This window comes from Anguilla rostrata, chromosome 8 (assembly GCF_018555375.3).
Source record: "Anguilla rostrata isolate EN2019 chromosome 8, ASM1855537v3, whole genome shotgun sequence".
In the NCBI taxonomy this organism is placed as follows: Eukaryota; Metazoa; Chordata; class Actinopteri; order Anguilliformes; family Anguillidae; genus Anguilla; species Anguilla rostrata.
The window spans coordinates 23,709,309-23,729,242 of record NC_057940.1 but is presented as its reverse complement, the minus strand read 5'-3'; the positions used below and the strand labels follow the sequence as shown (position 1 = coordinate 23,729,242).

The 19,934-nt window shown below is 39.8% G+C and overlaps 1 long non-coding RNA gene across 5 annotated transcripts; it reads right to left on the bottom strand.

The window, feature by feature from the left end:
- Positions 1 to 988: 988 nt before the first annotated feature.
- LOC135261151 (uncharacterized) lies at positions 989 to 19,855 on the bottom strand. Of its 5 annotated transcripts, none has more exons than XR_010331846.1 (3): positions 19,716 to 19,855; positions 18,775 to 18,960; positions 989 to 1,639 (listed from the first exon to the last, which is right to left on the bottom strand). It is a non-coding gene; the product is annotated as an uncharacterized LOC135261151 (long non-coding RNA). The 5 variants fall into 5 exon arrangements; XR_010331849.1 differs by lacking the exon at positions 989 to 1,639 and adding an exon at positions 2,333 to 3,920; XR_010331847.1 differs by lacking the exon at positions 989 to 1,639 and adding an exon at positions 12,817 to 17,262.
- Between the last annotated feature and the right edge of the window lie 79 nt (positions 19,856 to 19,934).

Below are 19,934 nucleotides of genomic sequence, written 5' to 3'. Positions count from 1 at the left end.
ATGTTTTAATCTATTTAATTTTTTAAATCTTAATTACATTTTATTTTAATCAATGTTATTTATTTTATTGCCTTTTATTTTTGTTGTATTTTTAAAAATAATTTTAATGCCTTTTATGTTCATAATTTATCTGTTCTTTTAATTCATTGTGAAGGACGTTGTGTTGCGCTAAGGTGTATGAAATGTGCTATATAAATAAAGGATGATTGATTGACTGAATCATTGGTTGTGTTATTAGTTTTGTATGGGCTAAAAGGTTTTTCACATGCTACAGGTCTTAGTAAATCAAGCCCAATGATGGATCCCAGTCAGTGAGGAACAGACAGTGCCTAACGGGTCTACCCAGGTTTGGGTGCACGAAGCGTCCCTCGCCCATCCCTGGCTGTGTGGATACCGCAGGCTTGTGGAGAAGACTGCAGACCCATCATCCCACTCCTCCCTCCAGGCAGAGAGCCACACTAACATGGCCCCGCACCCACTCTCTAAACTTGCATCTGAGCGCCGACAGTTGCTAAGGAGAGATGCCAGGGAAGCAGCAAAGCCTTGTTTGGCAGATGTTATTTTAATTACACGCGGTCTCTCTCGTTTCTGTGATGTCAGTGAAGGCAGCGGGTGGTTAATTCTGTACATGGGATTAGGCGATCATATGGGCCGCCCAGATAAAAACGTGGTCTGTTCTGATGGTGAGACGGACGCTCGGGAGCACAGGTGAACGCGTGGCGTGCTTTTTTCAGCACAGCACTGAGGTTCCTCATGGCCTCAAGATGTGAGCGCAAAATCTTTCTTTATTAACAAAAGAGCATTACAGTATATTGCCTCCAACCCCATTTATCCAGTACTGAAGAACTATCGGGCTGTGTTCATGATTTTTTTATATTTAGGATGTGCATATATTCATTTTCAGGGCATTTGGCTGCTGCTGTTCTCTCCCTGTTTGAGCTGGGCAAATGGGAATTAAATCTTCAGTTAATGATGCAAAATCTACCTACCAATCTTTATCGAGAACATATAAAAGTTGTTTGTTTGCAAGCTCTGAAAATGGGTTCTGTTAAACAAATAAATAATACCCCCAAAATGCGATGGAACTTACAACAATTGATTTCTCTAGCCAAATAAAGAAGGCCGTTCAATCTATTTTAACAGCAAAGGCACTTTGTAGTGGCACAAGTTTATTCATTTTTATTTCTCAAACATTTATCATGAATTTAATTGATTACAAGGTGAGCGATGAGCGTGGGGTTATTCATTAGCAGTGGAAGAAGCTTAAATGTGAAGGTAAAACTTTCTGCAGAGTCACGTACTCGGCGCCGCAGAGCTCACATTGTTTTTGCCTCTAAGCTACATTCTGATACAGTTCAGCAAGTGAGTCAGAAAAGCAAACATAAGAAAAACTTTCGCCAGGGAATTGGAGTGTTTTACTTGGTTGCCTGTTCATCTTCAGCTCCAGTTCGCTGCATCAATTCCATTAAATACTTTAGGTGTAACAGCGGTGACCTTGGGTGACCTCAGCCGATCTGGCACTCACAGCCCCTCCCCCTCTTCCTCTCAGCATTTAAATAAATGGTGATTCAGTCAGTTTCGGACAGGCTGTGAGACGCCCATGATGCCTATGACCTCTGAGCCTCGAGGATGACCTTTCCTGTAGCCAAGGAAGAATGTATGTGACTGGAAACAACAAGCACCCCAGGCAAGTAAACCACTCCCGGACCCCAAATGCAAAACTTGCGTACTGTGTTAGGACAGATCAAGAAATGCATATTTAAAACAGGCAGCAAGGGATTGCAAATATCAATTACAAATGTAGAAACAGCTGCTGATTTGTGATGCTTTTCAGTTGTATGATTTTAGCAAGATATTTATGTAATTATGCATATGAGAGCCCCCATTGCACAGGTATTTAACATGTACAACATATTTTCTTCTTGTTTATATATTTAACTGCTCATATTTAGCTGTTTTTACTTTTAAACATAGGCAAACTCATCAGATCTCACTAGTTATTAGTTATTTTTAATGTAAATGAATGATCTGTTAAAATCTTTGGTTACAGCATCCCCTTTCCTACTATAGTGCACCTCCTGTTTGAAGTCCCTGCCCCTCATTAGGATGACGCACTGGTTCAGTGGCCAGAAAAAGAATTAGGCAAAGTCATTAGTAAACATTCAAAATAATGACCTGTGAGGGACTGACCTTTAGGGCCGAGCAGACCTAATTGGAAGGAAATGAGACTGAACCCGTTACAATTCAGTGTTCATGTCCTCTTCAGAAAAAAAGAAATATACACCCTGTCTGATATGGAAATGAAACTAAAACTATATAACTAACCCAGAATGAAATTAATGTGATATATTTTCCAAATGTTACATTTTCAACATTCTGTCATTTCTCTTTGTGAGCAGAAAATGCATTTGCAGTTTGACAAATTTCACTTTTTAAGAATGCAGTTTTTTTTTCTTGGTTTAATGAAATACATGCGGAGGGATTTCACAGTCTCAAAAGCCATCACATTTTGCAGCCATATAAAGTCACATTTTGACATTTCTGCCTAAGGTCAACACTGCATTGCACAATTATTGCTAGCTCTGCCAGGTAACTGCATGATGTTCATACCTGTAATGCTGAGAGGTGTATTAACATGTGCAGGACATGGAAAGGGGACTACTAAAATGCAAGATTATAAAAGTCCAAGCTATACTGTGTATGATGTCTTTTTGATATTTTATGAATTGCTGTTTGCTATGAAAGGCCTGTTTATATGCATTATACATACATACATACTGTATATCATAAATAGCAGCAGTGATTTCAGTACTGGCAGGGATAGAATTTGAGGAGGGAGACTGATGCACTCTTGTGGAAGGTACTGTTCTTACAAACCATACTGACATCAGTCCGAACCCCAGAGATACAAACCAGAGTTAGAAACTCCTCTGTCTTTTAAAGACACAGCTACGGGATGAAAGTCCTTCAACTGCCAAACACAACATTCAATAAATATTCAGAAGCCATATTCTCTCTGTTCTGTCAGACTTACTTAGAAGTTCAGACCGGAACACTAAAGGGATCCTACAGTAGGCCCCATGAAAGGCAATATTGACATTTTTGGGCCCCATCGAACCTGGGGCCTCCTTAATCATAACCACTTTTACCCAAATTAGTGCCATCCCTGCTTTTCATCTGCCAATATAGGGATTTTGAGTTCATGTAGTTTTTTTGTTCCAGTGGTGGTTGTCTTTAACCCTTTACGGCAGGGGTATCCAATCTTATCCGAAAAGGGCTGGTTTTTGTTTTAGCCTAGCACTACAACATCTGATTCAACTACTTCACTAATCACGACCTTGATAAGTATAATCAGGTGTCTTAGTGCTGGGCTATAACAAAAACCTGCACCCACACCAGCCCTTTTCAGAGAAGATTGGACACCCCTGCTGTGAGGAGTAAGATCACAAATATGTAATTAGAATGTTCTTAACTGAATGAATGCTGATGTAACAATCACTACTGATAGAAATCAATGGAGTTCTAGGTTTTAGTTTTTTTTTTATTCCAAAAAGACTTACTCTTCAAAGGGTTAATAATCTCACTGTGTGTTACCATTGGCAGCGGGCTGTTTTCAGTGAGAGAGACAGCAGATGACATTTAGGGACGAGAGAGGCAGAATTTGACCATGAAAAGGCAGCTGCTCGACACTGAGCACATGGAGAACCTCAGAGCTGTGCTGTTTATGCAGTCATCAAACGCCGAGGCTTAAATGCTCCAGCGCTTATCTTTATGTTCAGATGAAGACTGCAGTTTCTCCGATAGCACCACTTCACCGCCTTCCTGTTAAATGTTATATGGGGTCCTTCTGTTGAGCCTGGTTCCTCGGCGCTCATCAGGATACCCCAAGTGTTCTACAGTGTCAGATGTTTTGTGATGCACTGTGAAAACCGATGCAAATTAAATTTTAATAGGAGACTCGCTGGTCGTCCCATCGTGCTCGCCTTATTTAATAGATACATTTTATAATATCCTCCTCTCAGATGTCACCGGCATTAATTATTCAAGGGGAGTTCTAAAAAAAGAAAAGTCTCTCCTGAGAATTTGCCACAAATGAAAAAAAATCCATTACGATACGGCGTAAAATTGTATGTGCTGCAGGACAAATCCTATATCTGCATTTATTGCTGTTGTTAATTTGTCAAATATGACACATTTAGTGTTTCATTGACGTGTCTAAGATAGATCTTTTACTTGATATTTCAGACATAGACATGGATCAATTTTGCCCTAGAACTGTACCGAGGGCTCCTTTGTTTTTGACACCCCCTTTGCCCCCCCCCCCCCCGTAGGCACCATTATCTGCTGCTGTTCAGTGTCGCACTTCGGTCTGCCTTCTTATGATTTTGTTTCCTCCAGACGGAAGCAGGGAAATCAAAACAACAATCCATGATTAAAAGGGCAAGGGGAGGGAGAGGGGAGTCAGGAGCGGGAATGAGCTGAATCATTATAGTATAACTCATTATGCAGTCAGCCATGAGCTATGTGACAGGGAACAGGCGGCTCGATTCCGTCACACCGGCGTGCGGTCGAGCCCCACGGTACCGCACGCGGCTCACCACCAGCTTCCCCTCAGCCCGGGACTGGGCTTTCATCTGCTCACTGTTCGTTTCTTTCTCTATTCTCTCTTCCTAAGGTCACAGTGTTATAAGCAGAGCTACACCTTACGCACTCTCACTGACCGAATAAGAGCCTTAGCCAAAGTAGCAGCAGCCCTCTTGTTTTACCGCACGATTTATGAATACAATACCTAATTAAAAGAGTCAAACTGTGTTGATTTCATGCATGGTATAAAGGCCTTATCCAGATGCATGCATTTATGAACTGGATTTACGGATTTGGGACATACTGTAGTGGTGAAAAGTCTGTTTATGTCAGGGGTGTACAATCTTATCCAAAAAGGGCCGGTGTGGGTGCTGGTCTTTGTTTTTTGTTTTAGCCCAGTACTATATCTGATTCAACGAATTAACTAAGCTGGTCTTCAATCAAGACCTTGATAAGTATAATCAGGTGTCGTAGTGCTGGGCTATGACAAAAGCCACCACCCACTCTGGCCCTTTTTGGATGAGATTGGGCACCCCTGATCTATCTGGAGGGAAATGAAAACACGAGGAAGAAAACTGGGTTAAAAAAATAAGCAAAGCAGAGGTTCATCTTGACATTTCAGAACAGCCTGCAATATCACATGGGCCATAAGCTCCCCCCTCCCTCTCTTCCTCCCTCCCTCCCTCCCCTTCTTCCTTCACCTCTTCTTTTCTCCCTGAATTCCAGCAGGCTAACCGCCTTATAAAATGTCCGGCCACTGTGTCCATTCAAGAGAAAGGTCAATAAACTATACGCTGCTGATGGTATTGATCTGCTGGCAGGGAGGTTTCACACTCAATGGGTGGCAGAGAACAGCGAGTCCACCGGCAATAATGCTCCGTTTAATAATGAATTTAACTTCACAGCTTTTCATTTTATTTTATAGCACAGCATTGCTCACTGTTTCTATGAAGACGACAAAGAATCACTCCCAAAATGGAAGTTGTGATGGAATTAGTAATGCAATGTAAATTACTATTATTTTAGTAATAATAATAATAATAATAATAATAATAATAATAATAATAATAATAATAATAATAAATACTTAAATACTAAAATAAAATTTAGTACATCTTCATATTATTACTGTATGTGTCCATCTGTATGTGGTGTGTGTGATTACTGTTGGTCATGCTCGCAAGTTCAATTACTGTATATTGTACGTTACTGTATTTTAAAGCACATTTAATATTATCTGTAATTAATACAATAGATTTGTATTATGAGTGCTCATATTTTATGCTTGTAATTTGTCATTTATATTTGTGTTTTACACACTTGTAATGTGACAATTTCAAGCATGTTACTTTTCTGAAATTGAGTATCACTGGTTGCAGTCTTGTCTTGCATATTGCTGTCCTGTTCCAGAGCAGAAGTGATATTATACAATAGCTTTGATTCTGCCACTGTGTGAGTGGGAAGTTTGAGCTTGGGAAAGCTACATATCTCTGCCAAAAAAAGAAAAAAAAAAACGGGAAATAAAAGCAAATCAAATTTTTTTTTAACCATCACACAATGGAAGTATAGGTCATGTATGATCTGATCAAAAATGTTCAATGAAAAGAAATCACATTGCAACCCCGAAATATGAGTGTGTGTGTGTGGGTGAACGGAGAGGGGGAGAGAGAGAAAGAGAGAGGGGGGGGAGGGAGAGAGGGAGAGAGAGACAGAGAGAAAAAAGAAAGAGAGAGAGGGAGGGGGGAGAGAGGGACGTGGGCTGGGTTTTTGTTTAGTACATTTTGTAAGCATTGGCAGCTATCGTTACATTTTAACACCACTGCCTTTAATCTTTCAGTCCATGTCCTTCAAAAGAATTAGCTGGTGACATGCACATAACATTTTCATACATTACTGCAGGAGTGATGCAGACTCTGCTGCCATACGCTCACCTTCAATAAAGCACTCAGAATATGCTTTCACTACAACTTACGCTTACACATGCACACAAACATTTACATTCCGGCATTTAGCAGATGCTTATCCAGACCAACTTACACAGGTTACATTCTTTATGTATAATCCATTTACTGAAGCATTGTCGGTGCTTTTTACCTTGCTCAAGGGCACAACAGCAGCGCCTCACCTGCAAATGGAACCTACAACGTGGTGCTACAACCCCACTTCCCTAACCTTTCTTCTGCACTGCAGCACCAAACATGTGCGGGAGTGCACTCCATGTATAAAAGAAGTAGTTATTGAGATAACAAATCTGATGTGTGAATCAGACAAGGATCTTCCGGTTGAGAGAATGTCAGACACTCTATTTAGATGAATAAATCCCCACCGGTCCAAAAGCAGCAGCCCAAAATAATGCTGGCACATCAGCAAGGTAGAGGCTGTGCATCGCGGTTAACCTTCACCATTGTGGATGTGGTCCGTGGCCCCTGGCAGGCGTGAGAAGCCCTGTATAAACGTGCCACAGATGCCTTTATGCCAATGGGGATAAATAACAGGCAGCGTGTTAGCGAACTGGCTAAGAGGCTACAGGATGTCCTTCTCAGAACAGGCAAGCTGCATTTATTTCCAAGTAATTATCAGGAAAGGCGTTTATTCTCAGAACACACTCTCGCGGAGAGACACTGCAGTTCTCATGCTAAGGCTTGGCTCAGATAAAACAGACATTTGAAAAGCCTACTCTAATTGCTGTTTTGGCTAGTGGATATATTAGGATTTTGGAGGAGATGAAACTCCATTTAAACAGCCTTCTGTGTTGCTGTGGCCTATTTAATGTGACTGCTGAAATTTCCTCTTGCAGTGTGTATTCCTTTAATCTTTGGCCAGTCAGATTGGTTTTGAGTGAGTCTATTATGCATCTTTAAAGTCAAATAGCCTTAGACAACCTTAAATTCTATTACTGTACTTTACATAATAAGTACATAAAATTATACTGAAGTGAACTGAACTGTTATACTAACATTTACTGTTAGTTACAGCAATGATACATCAGTCAGAACATGGATGATGGTCTCAGTCTTTTCTACCACTGACACTATTATTGTTTATATGAATGTTTTTCAAATCACTCAGTTTTGCCATCAAAAATGTGCTCAGTCAGCCACATTACACTGTTATGACAGTACAAACATCTGCATTATACACAATCAAAAATAAATTGCTCATGGTTAGTGCATATTAACATACGTTAGTAAATACAGCCAGAGAAGCGAGATAGAGAACTGGTTGTAATGTGCACTGTTGAGACAGGAGTACACGGCATTACTTGCGCTATAGAAATATCTCAGCACTAACACGATATATTTTCAGCTGAAACACTGAAGAAGGCCAGGGGCTGAAACATGGTCATTTTCTTTACTACTGTGAGACTGTGAAAAAATATATTATATTAATAAACATAAATATAAATATATTAACCTATTGAATTAGTATAGATTCGTGATTTTGGGTTAGTGCCTGTTTAAGTTGTTTAGTTGTCTGAGTCAAGCATGCTTGTCCTCTCAGTACATATTGTATCCTTCTATGGGATCTTTGAGGAGAGAACTCTGATCTCCGAATTCTACCTTAAAGTTGGGGGAAAACATATATTGTAAGTGCAGTTATTAATGCTTTATTTATCTAATAGACAGAGTATAATTGTAACTGTGAAACAATGCCTAAGCAGCATAGAAGGCTCTTGCTGTGTGCTTGGTGTGCTAAATGTTCACTGGCTGTTGTACGCCACATTAGGTTGATCTAAAGCTCCAGGAACGTACATGTGCTGAACTCAAATATAAATGCAAGTTGAAATCATTCAAATGCCCCAGCAATTCCCTTTTCAATGTTTTTACAGCTTTGCAACAACATGACCCAATTTTAAAGATGCATTTCCATTCAGGCTCTGACCATTCTACAATTTTTACCATATTTAACAGTAATTTAGTCTAGCTGTTTTTTTTTTATTGTGTAGCACACAGTGAAGAGGTTTGATTATTGTGCCGAGCAGATGCCCTCAGCCAGAATGATTTGCATATGCTCACAGTTCTATATTTCGCATATTTATACGCTAGGATATATACTGAATGAATTTGCTTTGCACAGGGGTGCAAGTGTACCTGGTTTCCAGTGCCATAAACTGTACCAAACTCAGATGCCCCAAGGGGGTGAGCACAGATACTTTGGGGTTAGTCAACAAAAGACCATCCATGGATAGAGAGAGCAGAACATATTTCAGGGCCTAGTGTGCAATGGACATTGAGATAGAAAGAGTGCGAGGATGGAAATACAAAAAATAATAATAACAGAGGACATGATATTGATGGTTATCTGGTTCATCAGAAACATCAGACTACAAAAAGCCGTGTTGGCTGGGGCTGAGCTCAGTATGTTTACTTCCAGGTCACACACCAGGAGGAAATAAGCTCCTTCCTTTCCTCAGGGCATGGAGTGGTGGGGGGTGAAGAGAGAGTAAATTATAAAACCACCCTAAAAGAGAGGCAGAGTGATGACAAAAGGAAGAGAAGAAGAGAGGCTGAGGATGAGGAAAAGGAAAAGGGAGAGAGGATATAATGGCACTGCTGACTATAGCCCGATATTGTCAAATATGCTGCTACTCTCTAAACCTTAGTAGATGTTTATTTCTGCATTAGAATACCGAACAACAAATATAAAATTATCATACTTATACTCTTATGTATCGCTGTTGACTTTCCCTCATTGTATTTTTAGCGTGCTAAGACATGCCCCTAGTCTGAACAGGATAGCATTTCTACTTTTATCAATGGGAGGCAGACACAAGTGATCGCTGCATTCAGAACAAGGCAACTACATGCACCCCCGTGTTTTATGAAGTGACCTAGGCCCATGTTCTGTATAGCTTTGTGTCTATTGCTGCTGCTGGCCTGAACGCATCTCCAAAGGGGCTAGTTTCTCCAAAATGTAGAGGATTTGAAAAAAAAGGGATAATTTCAGAGGACAAATACTTGGCAGTTAATGCTAGATGGGAGATTTTGAATGGAGATATGGACAAAAGTCTTGCAAAGTTTTATGGGAGCCTATTGAAAATGGGAATTTTGCAAAATGTTTGAGGGAAAATATCACAAGCGTCTAGCAACACTTGTTTCTCCTGTGCTAACCTTTAGGTCCAAGCAATTTTTCTTTATTTTCTTGGAGTGTTCTTTTTACAGATGATGTGGCAATTATCATATTTGTTTTTCAATCCATTTCTTTTATTGGCTTGTTGCTCCAAGCATTGTACTGGTCTGGTCAATAAAGTTCATTTTGCTGTTCGATTGAAGAATCAATTGAGATTTCTGTTCAGCAGTGTGCAAAATTCTCACTCCAATATTTTGCATTGTCACCACTGCCTGGCATAGCGAAAGCCACTCAATGGGTCTTGAATTTGGGCACTTCAATACAAATCAGCCTCATGAACCAATACATTTCACTCCTAGTACTTGAAGTTAAATCAGTGATTTGATTCTCTGTGACTGAGCCACATTATTACATTTCAACATTATGAACCTAATAAGTGGCAATATTTTGTAGGATTGTGTAGGATTTGGGAATATTGTCAGGATTTGGGAATATTGTCACCTTTTTGCATTGCATTGAAAATTATCCACTAAGCTTATTAATGGTGAAATCATATACACTGGGACAATATTGAGCAGTGTTGTTTTTTTTAACAAATCAGGACAAATTTTCATAAAATCATGTTACATATTAACTCAATTGCTGGCTAGAGTTTAGCTAGCTTATATTGATAATAGATTATGCATTAGACAACAATGTTTGACAGCTTACCGTGTCAAATAATTGCTTGGTTGTCCATATATCAAGAACAGGCAGAAGTAGGCAGCCTTTTCTAGGGTGTTTGGTAACTGCTTGGTACGTCCGGCCAAACATTTTAGTATGTGCTACTGAAAAAGTCCTTGCTCCACATTAATTTGACTATGCATTTGAGTTGTTTGAATCCCCATGCCTATGGAAAAATAATTCACACATAAGCTCACAAGTGCCATCATTCACTCACATTTGCATGCACACACAAGTTCACACTCGTAACATTCATTTTCGTACACACACTCCCTCGCACACGTTCACAAACGCACGCTTTCTCTCACACGCACACTGTGTGTAACTCATAAAAAATGTAAACCGTTTGAAATGACTTCTTCCCTGGTGGAATTTGCGATGGTGGCATTTTTCCCAACAAGACTCATTTTTCCTTCCCCTGCCAGCAGCTCACCCAAACATTCAAGCTCTGAACAAACAGGTTTTCATCTTATGTCGTCATTTCATATCCTATTGACTTAACCTAAAGCCTTCACCCCAGGCCCGCTTATAGCTTCAGTGTTGGCCTTAAGATTGCAATGAATAAATGACATTGACTTCTAAGTCTTTTTCCTCTTCGTCACCACCAGAACTACTCCTGAAAACAAAATCTCTCTTACGATGTCACACACAGCCAAATACTGTATCTTACTGGGTCCCCTCCAGGATTTAACAGCAATAAAATGTCCTTTTCCTGTAAATGTCTGGAATATTATCTGATCACAGAGGTATTTGTCCTGGAGTTTGATTTTAAACAATTGCTGCAAATTATTATTATTTAAATTTTTTTTTTTTTGCTGTTGTTAGTTACACTGTTTGAAAGTTTGAAAGTTGCTGACCTCCAGCTAACCAACATAGATAAGGTGTGAAAACCAAAAATGGGGTTTAATGTGAAGACTTTTCAAAAGGAAAATGAACCCCAGGTCATTGCTCTATAGCCAGCACCTGGCCCTCCCCAAGGGAAGGGTGCATTCTGGGAAATAGAATGACTCACTGGACAATAACAAACAAATCAAATCAGAAATAAAGCGGAAGGATTCTGTTACCTAGGCAACTGGCAGGGTGCTGGGGGCTCATGGCGATTGTTGTGAAAGGAAAGGTATATAAATACCATTTATGAAAAATTATTGAGTGGCTCGCTTTGAATGAGTCAAGACAGGCCCGTGGTGCCTCTAATGGTCCTTCGAAGATCTTGCCTGCCACTGTGATCCATTATATTGACAATTAATGTGCCGTTCATATTTCTACAACGAGTCCCAAATTGCTGCACTTCATTTTTTTCCTTTTTTCATCAGGTTTTTCATCTAGATTAAAGGAGGTAGTCAGCGAGTCTATAAATTAATCAAAATGTGCATGGCTCAAGTTATTAAACAATTAAAAGATATCCCTCAGGATAATAACAAAATCTTTTAAGTTAACTTTGTTGCACCGCATCTGATAGTCCCGCGTGACAAAGGAAATTATAATGGTATTATAATTCCGTTATATTTTTTTTCCTTGAATGTATCCTTTCAATGCAACAATTGCCGGTCAACAGCATTACACCACTGCCCTGTCACCAGCAGGGGGAAGCAGAGAGGAGCACGTGTCACTGCAGTATTTGTCTTCCTGTCCTATCTGTCACATTAAGAACATCAAATGTGGCCTTCTGCTTCCGCACAGCAGGGTGCCTGCTGCTGAGGTTTCAGAATGATGTTAGAGAAGGTCTGAGAAACCTGAAGCCATTAAAACCATTCCTGCCAGCAGACATCTCCCGAGTGGACAGCATGTACCAATCAGACAGCTACACAAAAACATGAGGGTGAGTTTATTCATTTATGAAGAACCAAAGAAGAGCTAGTATCTTGGGGTGGGTGAGGGGTAATTGTGCTCATGTTGGTAAAAATGTGTTAGGAACTTGTATCATGCACACTGACTTGATTACAGGCTTTTGCATGTAATAGGGTAAAGCAAAAAAAAAAATTTTCCTTTAAACTACTGATTGTTCTCAACCTGGTTTCTATTGTTATTTATGATTATTTATATATGCTCATATACATATATATATATATGTATATATATATATATGTGTCTGTATGTTTTACTGATGGCAAAAAACAGGTATAACATTAACACTGATTTATTCCATGCAACCGTATCTTTTATCATTAAAATGATTCAATATAAATTATACAAAAGTAAAGGCACATTACATGTAAGACAGAGAAAATGTATGTCTGAACATGGGCACTGATGAGCAGGTAAATCAGCACCCTTGGGGATTTGTGTCATCCAAACCATCCATTTCAGAATAAAATGCTTTGCAAATAATGTTAAGTAGAAGAAGATATTATTTATTTTATTTTTAATTTCACATATTTTACAACACTTACAAACCTTGTGTGATACAGTAAGTTGTCATTCTGATAATGCAAGTATTCAGAAGGTAGATTTCTTAGGACTGAAAAAAACCCTGACTATTATTTTATTTAGTTAATCTTTTCGTTGTGTTGTTGTGCTTTACACAGGCTTCTTATACATTGTTTTGGACTTTTTTTTGCAAACGGTATTCTTGGTATATACGTGTTCTGCAGGTGTATGCTGACTACATCGTACCCACTGAAAGGTGATGCAGGCTATAATTCAGAAGGCTTAGGTTTTCATTTTGATGAAATCATTACTTAGACAAAAGGCTTACTGCAACAGGATTTTACACTTGACTGTGAACATCAACAGGTTCACATAAACATGTTACTCACCTGAAACAGACAGTCACTTCTGTGGGAAAAGAAAAGAGCACAGCCAGTCTCCCAGATTTGCTGAACAGTTCAAACGGAAACTCAATTAACAATACTTCCTGCAAATAATATAAACATATTGATTACTTCAGCTGCTAATTCTCACTACAGGCTCTGTTGGTTCCATCATTAGTGTCTGACTTGGACAAAGGGGAGGGACTGCTCTGAGAAACACAGACAGCGAAACTACCTCAGAGAACAAAAGTTCCATCTAATAATAGGGCTGTACACATCTCCCAAAAGGATTTTAATCTTTTGACATTATTTCTCAAGTCTCAAAAAATAAAATCACACAATACAGAAACAGATTGAAAGCAGGGTTTACCCCCCTTTTCTCCCTTCCTGTTCCTTGTAAGAGATTTATAAACATTTGTGCACAAATGTGCTTGCACAGCACAGAACTACATATGATAAAACCTTGCTTCTTCATTTATTCTGTTCAATCCAATTGCAATACAACGTGGTGAATGGTTGAATTTGAATTCAACCTGGAAGCGGGACCAGCTGATTGGCCAGTGGGTTCTGCATCCCCTCGAACCTCCTAAAATCCTGGAGCAAGAGGTCCCCCCAGCCCAGACAAGCAACGGATTACTGCTGTTGAGCCGCAGAGTCAGCTGTAATGGCTTGTGTTGCAGGTTCAAGATGTAGGAGAGGTTAGTAAACCCCATAAACAGAGGCCTTTTTTCTTATAGCAAATGGCAGGTAATCATTTTTTGTTATGGGGATCAAAGTTATAATGACGTGATGAATGTTTGTTTTGCTACTTTATCATTAATAGAGCAGCATATTATAAGGACTGGCGTACAAGACATTAATTACAACATTATTAGTGATCAATTAGCAAGCTAATTTGCTCTAAGGGGAGTGTTCGTTACAGTATTTTAAGCCTTGTTATGATGTTTTTTCTTTATACTGGGTTTTTATTAGGATATATTAACCACTGGTTTGATAGTATCATTAGCAACTAGAATGGCACTCAGAGATGCCTATACCTGCACGTACAGCACTCAACCCATGTTTGTGCAAGCATTAGTGGCATGAGAGAGGGGCTGACTTGCCTGCAAGCCTTTGCAGGAATAATGGTACAAAGCACATAGTGAGCTTTTCTATATCAGTTTTTTACATGTCAGTACCCCTTTCATATGTCAGTCTCGTGTTACCTTAACAATATGATTTTCCACACACACACACACACATATATATATATATGAAGTTGATGTACCCAAAATTCCCAGTAGTAGTCTGGGCCTTTATTTACCTCAACTGAAGAGCTACCTGACAACCTACGTGCAGCATTTCATCCAAATACGAGTAAGACAGACAGACAGACAGACAGACAGACAGACAGACACACAGACACACACACACACACACAGACACACAGCCACACAGACACACAGACACACACACACACACACACACACACACATACACACATACACAAAGTGTTTGCAATACCCTCTCAGGTGGAAGGGAAAATCCACGACAAGGTGGTCTGCTATTGCTCACAAAGGGAAAGAACTGTTGCCTCCACACGTGTCTTTATTTTTCAATACTAAACCACATCGGAGTGGATTACCCCACTTATTACACGGCTAATTACCTAACAAAAGAAATCAATCAATAATGTGACACAAAACATTGATTTAAAGTAAATTTATTAGTCCAATAAAATAAAAATTGAAATGAATATGCAACAAATGTCCTATTGTGTTCTCGTAGATGACACAGGCCCATGCAGGAGTATTGGCTAACCGGAGTATTGGAGTAAGATACGAGGCAATTTAACGCTGGACTAACGTCTCGTAATTTGGAAATTAACCGTACTTCTTTCTGCGTAGTGATATGAAAAGCATGACAAATTAAAGTGGTCCTTTAGCCAATAGAAGCGGTCGTTATTCAAAAATATTTGACCGTAGAATGCCTGACGCGACCAATCAGAATCAAGCATTCAACAAAGTCATGCGATAACAATAAATAACACCTTTTAAGCTGGTAAGAAGGACCTTATTGAGCCTGCATGTTTATGACTGATTAGTGAATGATTTCTACTCTGAAATGAGATGTCAGGAAATGTGTTTAATGACTGGACTTTTTGCTAATTAACCACCAGGAAGTGAGAGAAACAAAATAAAAAAGTGTCTATGTGTGCACTTCTTCTATAATTAGGTGGAATAGAAAATCTCTCATGAATTACCACAAAGATGTGCCCATGTCCTGTCTCTACTCCAAGAAGTTGGGGCTTTCAGGACTGCAACATAATGATTAATGATTCACACTGCAGCCAATGAGAGTGAAGTCCCTCACTAAAATATAACCAGAGATTTGCAAAGCAGGTCGATACATCTGAAACTGCACATTTAATCAAAGCCACTGCACTTCTTCACCACAGAACCTGGACGATATTGGCATGGAGGCTGGAGAGATTATTGCCTCGATTCAATCAACATTTGCCTTCAACTCTGACCAAAAAATAAGAGCAAAACTTTGCAAGAGCAAAATTTTTCAAACACAATTTTTGTTCATTATTTCTGGTAATCTCTGCACTCAGCAGATTATATTTGCAAAGAGACAAAAACTCCGAGCCCCAACAAAGTGTATTTCCTGTGGTAGTAGTTGTAACAGAAACTCTTAATAAGTACAAAAAGCTACCATCTGCAGAATTTAATTACTGGCACGTCAACTAAACTTTATAAAAGTTAAGCATCTTTCTAACCGTAGGCTAATTATTTAGTCTGCCAGGTCCATTCTGCAGCTAGTTAATAGTTGGTAATCAAACAGGATTTCAAGTGGTTTTTTTTTTTCTCCTTCTTTTCAGTGTTGATTTTCTATAATGAATATTGTCATGGAGGTGCACATTCTGTCTTCGGTATTATTCATAATTCATAGCTGAGCGTTTATTTGGATTTTTTTTATCTTTACACACCACTTTCTTGGTTGTAATTGCGCACAAATCTGAAAAACAACTTTGTTCAAATTCTTCATAAAAAGTACGGTAGTGCGGTGCTTTCTTTGCTGATCATTTTAAATATAATTATAATAGATCATAATTAAGGCTCTGTAATTCATTGTCTATTTATAGATTTCCAAGGGAACAGGTGAACCCATGAAAAGACTCCAAGAGAACATAAGAGAACACAATGTTTCTTGAAAACTATCCACTTTTGGCACTTTATGAACATAGTGACTGAGAGGATCTGTCGGTTACCTTCCGGATGCTCGTCCCTGGTGCAAGAAACAGGGAAGCTGTGTTCAGCATGAGGGACAGAGAGTGCGACTGGCTGGATCTGATGGCCAGACCACAGACATATGGCACCCTTAGCTCTTTTCTTTTCCGTGTCGCAGTCTCTTATGCCGCATCTGTGTGAAACAATTAGCCATCATGGCCAAAAAAGCTTAACTGGACAAAAAACCTAAAGTAGCCTCAAATGTAATGGCCACCAGTCAGATTTCCCATTCTATAGATCCATAATATAGAAGTTATGAAAGAAAATATCTTCATCATTGTTTAAAATACTGTTTCTTTACCAATATTCTGTGCAGTTGAATAAATTGCCCAAATGTCGTCGACCCCACACCCTATTTTGTATTATGCACTTCTCCTTTTTATGTTTCCTGCCATAAAAATGAATTGTCCTCATTGTCCTTTATAAAAAAAAAAAGGACTCCTTGTTGATAACAGTTCCATGCAGCATTTATTATTAACAGACAAGTGTTTTCAGCAGGGCTGAAAATGCCCATGCAGTGCAAGTTTGCAGTCGGCATCACAAAATTCAGAGCCCCGTGAACAGTCCCCAAATGTGCAGGCGATAAATCTGCTTCTATCTACGAGACCGTCTGGGACACTGGCGTTATCATTATTGCCGAATTAAAGCTTTATGAATCAGCTAATGTGAATGATAATTAGAAAGCCAGAGAAATGATGGCTATAAAGTGTCACACTCGCTATGCCAAGCCCACGGTCACACGGGGGGGAGGGGCATGTGGAGGCATGAGGGCTGAGGGCATGAATCATCCAGGCTGGATACTTCAGCTCCAGCTGCTTTCTATCACTGACTTAAGGGGATAAAGGGAGCAGACAGAAATGGATCTGAAGAACAAAAATGAGGTAATGTAATGTCATCCACTGTCACATGAGAAATTAGTAATATTAATGAAGTCATACCTACACCAACATTAGTGCTGTATAAAAGCCAATACCCCCATGTTCTTTTTTGTTTGTAGTTATGGGAACAAAGCTTCATTAACACAGAGGAGGGTGGAGCTACCATGATCTGTCAATCAAGAGCCCTCTATAAACTAATCAAGATGTTTTGCTCTCCACATCACAGGTGTTGACTAGAAAAATGCCATTTGTCCTTATTCTGAATTGCCCCATTTGGAAGATACAGAACTTTAAAAGATTTAATTTTTTCAACACCAGTTCTGAAAAGTGAAATTACACGCGGGCTTCCACTGAGGAGGTCTGTAAATGGACACGGTTTAGTCCGAGTCTCATCTTTAGCACAATATGGCCGCTGGCCGAAGCACAACCTGTGATGCAGACACAGATAATGTGGCTATGTCTTACTCACTTCCCAGGACGAGAAGAGAAAAGAATATTTCTCTTTTTTCCTTTCTTTCCAGGCCTCACATCAATCAGGCGCTCTTTAACGAACTGCCACCCGTTTCCATGGCATCCAACGAGCTACGGCTTGGAGGGGAGGCGGACGACAAGCCAGTTGCCAATCTGAGATGGGGGAACTGGCTGTGGCTCTCCTCATTAGAAATTAATTTCTCATGAGAGGTCATTAATGTGCGCTCTGTGGCGGGTCAAGGCATCTTCCAAACAGCCAGAGATGGATGGTTTTACCCCAGAATATCACTGCGCTCTTCTCTCTGACACCGTCATTCGAAGAACCTATGAGCAGCAAACACTGATACAGTGAGCGTCTCTAGGCTACTCTCTCTGGAACCAATGCATTATGCTACCGGTTTTGCTCTGTGTGATTGGTTTTTGTGTCATTCTTTTTTATTATGAAAAACAATCATACAGATTCACAAAAAAGCTCATTCAAAGTTTTAACGGATGCATTATGAAGAACGGTAATAATAACGAGTCCGGTGCCGTAGCAAAGTAAAGAAATGGGCCAGCGCCGCAGCATTGACAACAAAACTGCATAAACAATGCAGGAGCGAGGCTGAAACGCAGACACGCCGATGATCTGATCCAGCACCTCAACACCGCGTGAGATGTGCTCTTGAAGGGGGCAAAAAACCACAAGGAGGCCCAATTTAAAGCGCATTAAAGCTGCCAAACTGGGGTTGGAAGTGAGACTAATTTTTATCGCAAAATGCTTTAAAGGCCTAGACCTTCACCGCCTGCCTCTAAGGTGTTGATTAGACTTTCCATTGTGCCGTGTGAAAGCTGTGCAATTTGTAACAAAGGGCTCATGTCACTGTGACCTTCTCAAATACCAGGCAAGTTAATGACTGATAAACACACATAACTCAAAGGGAGAGCACTTTCCTTCAAGAGAGGGGCATTGCTCACTGTTAATGAGAAAAAGCCATTAAGGATGAAGCCAGATCTGCTTCCTACTAGAAATGTGACAAGAATTACCTGCTGCTTCTGCCTTGGAACAGGGATGCTGTGTTATTAAGGCTTAGCCTACACCCTCTTCTGCCAAATCAAGAACTGGCATCTCGTTTGTGTCCTTAGCGTGACGTGCCCGCCTTCGCCAAGTTGCACAGCTTTGAATGTGCGTCCTCACCATCTGCAGAACTCTTGAAGGGGGTCTTATTACTTCTGAAAGAAAGATTGCAGTGTGAGAGATCGCCTCTCAACTTGAATAAAAGCCTTAAACTCAGCTCTTCTGAACACCTATTAAAATGTAACCTGAATAAGGGGAAGGATCAAAAACAATGTCTGGGGCAGTTTTTAATGCTTTGACACATGCATGCTAAAAAAGAACACAAAAACAATCCTTTAGATGACAACTGGGAGGTATTTCACCAAGCAGCACTACGGAGTTAGCCGGATAACAGCGCTGAGTAAAACCTTGAAACAACTCTTTATCCTCAAGGGCATGTTCCAGATTTTTTACGGGGTTTTACTCAGCGCAGTTATCTAGCTAATTCGGCAATCCTGCTTTGTGAAACGGCCCTGTGCTCTGTTCTATTGCAATGTTTCCACTGTTGAAAGAAAAAAAAAGTTGATAGCAAAGTGCATATTGATTAGTCTCTTTGTAGCCTACTCACTCCGTGATGTAAGCTACTCCTATTTCTTCCTTTATATTTTCACTTCTTATTCTGGAACAGGATACAATGTCTGGCAGTAGAGAAGCAAAGTACTGTATACTTTCCCTCAGAAACATTTTACTTTATCGTTTGCTGTTGAACATGCATACAGTATCATGTGGGATAAAGTCCGTGTTTTAATGCAATGTGCACTGTTAGTAGAAGCCAGTGTAGGCTAGCCCACACAAAATTCATTGAACGGTTTGAATATCTCATTATATTTTTTTCAAAGGCTTTTATTCGACACGTTTAAAATGTACTTACCTTCTGTAATCCAATCGGCGACGAGATACGGTCATTTGTGTAGTTTTAACGTCGTCAGAGCGATAACTATTTTTTTTAAACTACTGTTGTGAGGCAAGGACACGCAAGGAAAGTAACACATCTGTTCCGTATTGGCTGGAAGACTGAAAGACTGTTCTGCTCGCTTAGCTTGTTGCTACCCAATTAAAGGGCATCGGAGGACCTTAGCTGAAGTTAGCT